The sequence below is a fragment of the Frankliniella occidentalis genome, unplaced genomic scaffold (genome assembly GCF_000697945.3).
Source record: "Frankliniella occidentalis isolate FOCC.00 unplaced genomic scaffold, Focc_3.1 Scaffold155, whole genome shotgun sequence".
NCBI classification, from domain to species: Eukaryota; Metazoa; Arthropoda; class Insecta; order Thysanoptera; family Thripidae; genus Frankliniella; species Frankliniella occidentalis.
This window is the reverse complement of record NW_026267281.1, coordinates 242,557-245,217: the sequence shown is the minus strand read 5'-3', so window position 1 is coordinate 245,217 and position 2,661 is coordinate 242,557.

Here is a 2,661-nt window from a genome sequence, read left to right as displayed (position 1 = left end):
AATATAGATACAAAAAATTCTGCCAAAAAACCGATAGTGAATAAAATATATAATTTTATATCGCACTATAAACATACTAAACGTTTTGATACGAAAGGTCGCCTGAGCGATTAGGCGTGGGCGTGGTCATGTTCCCTGCAAAAGAGAATTTCGAGATCTTCGAGGTCACGGGTCACGGTCTAAACCCGATCGTTTCCAACCGGGTACCCAATTCTAGCCTACGGCGAGGGCACCCGTCCGCGAACTCACATGCGCGAGCAATTCGTCGCGCTGCGGCGTCACAAATTAAATGCAATCGTGCCCAGACACATTGGGCTTGTCATTGACATTGAACCGAAACTGGCCACGCTCAATTATGACGGGCGCACGCAAAGCCCGGGTGGGGAAAGTGACGCTGATACTGACACGACTTGTCACATGGAAGAGAATAAAGAGACGTGACTCGCGGTAAGGACGAATCTTCGTTGTGTCAGTTTAAGGCACAGCCCGCTGTCATATCGGAATAAGCCTAAGTAAACGAAGAAAACTTGACCATGTGGATTAAAAAATAAAAATAATCTAGATTAGTCGAGCTGGCAGCCAACCAGAAACCAGAACACAGTTTTCACTCTCTAATTTTATTTCACACTTTGACAGTTTTAGATTACTTATGTTAGTCTACTCGCCCCCTATCGTTACCTAAATCAATCTGCTGGGCAACTAATTTGCAGCAGCAAGTGCACGTGCAGTGCGGCCTCTCCACACGACGAGAGTGATGCGAATGGAGCGGCCTGCGCAGCGCGGCGCCGAGCAGGAGCACGAGTCAGTGAACCGACTAATCCTAGACCAGGCGAGTCTCCGTCCCGGAGTGGAGAGTAGAGTAGAACCATACGAGCTCGCCTTAGGCGGGCCCATCAGGCGCCGGGCGCACGTGAGTGCGGCACACATGGTACGGGTACCGGGTACCCGCTCGGGCACACGAACCACGTCCTATGCAAATGAAGTACTCGAAATGTGAGTAGGGCCAGCTCGCGGCAGCTGGATACTTAAAAATTCGATATCGCAATAGGTGTCTATACATAAAGCACTCTGGCACACATTGCTAACAAAAAAGTTGGTGCGGCATGACCACAGTGCATCGTATCGCTTTGCTGGTTTTTTCCAGCCTTTAACGGATCACTTAACATCAGTTACTTCAGACCTGTACTAATTTTTTTGGATTATGTGTATGTTGCAGGATTACCAACCACATTGTCGGTTACTGTATGGTTAATTAAGAAAGCCAGAAGCCCGATAATGAAAGAGAAAACCAGGGTGCGAATAAAGGGTGATATACAATTTGCACTTCGGTGCGAACTGTTATAACTTTTTAATACATTTTTGTTATTAAATTAAATAACATTATTAGTGTTAATGCTTCACAATGAAGTTATAGGGTCCTACTAGATGGTCCACGGGCACCGCAGTACTTCGTCATTCTCCCGTGTGGTAGGTTGCCCCCCTGAGAGTATGCAACGCGCCCCACACGCCTGCATGCAGCACGGCTTGGAACTAAACTGTGCTCCAGGTGGGCCGCTGTAGCACCAATACAGGGAGGGTGATTTGTTCCGTCTTTTTAGACAGTCCCCGATGGGGAGGGGGGGGGGGGCACGCACCTCGTTGGGAGCGCTTCGGAGCGACTTCAGAGGCGCCGCGAGGTAGGCAACCCAATCGACTCTTGTCTTCCATTCCGACCAGGTGGTTCAAGTGAGCCGTTCTTTTCTTTTGGTAGGCAACCTATTCTACTCCACACGAGCGAGCTGGGCATCATTCGCTCGGGACCGTACTCGTCTGACCTGGCACCTGGCGCGGTCCAAACTTCAACGGCTCCCGGTACTGGGGCCGCCCTGACTTGCCCCCGCCGCTCAGGACGGTAAGAAAACCAATAGGTACACCAACCTGACAAGCAGCACACACAGCCTACAAAACTGCGATTTTAGGACGTGGGTGGTGGGGGGCGCGATCGCAGTTCCTAATAGTCGAATGCAACTACTGTGAGCAGCTGAGCGTGCAACCTGGCCAATGAGAAATGAGACGCCCGCGGAAGCAGAGGGAGGAGTGCTCGCGATATGCGCCTTTTCTTCCACACTCTCAATCAGGCTCGTGCTTTGAATTTTAGAATTTTTGCCCGTTTTGACTGATTATCTTTCTATTCAAAAGACAAAACGTCCCCATCGGGACTAAATATGTGTGTGTTTCCAATGAGGTTCCCTCACCTACGTTCTGTTACTTGCAAAACTATACAAAATAACCACCAAATTAGCGACTTAAACAAAAAAAAAATCAATAAGAGTAGTATCAGTAGTTCATGTGGGGTCAATAATCAGCCTCAGCACTTTTCGTTTCTGAATTTCCCCCCCATGACCCTTGATGTCAGCAACTCACGGGGTCCCCCTCCCCGGGCAGCACTTACTATGGTCTCGGCCTGGTCCGGCGGCGGCCCGCGCCTCCCGTGCCTGGGTCCCTTGCGTGCCATGGTGTCGCGTGATGTGTGACCTTCCTGCAGCAAACCCTCTAAAACAGAAAAAAAAGTATTAGTAACAGAGGTATATCGGGGACTTCAAACACACACATGTTTAACACGTGCAACTTCCAACCATAAAGTTAACAAAGATGAAGGAACGAACTCCACCGTGAGAGCCC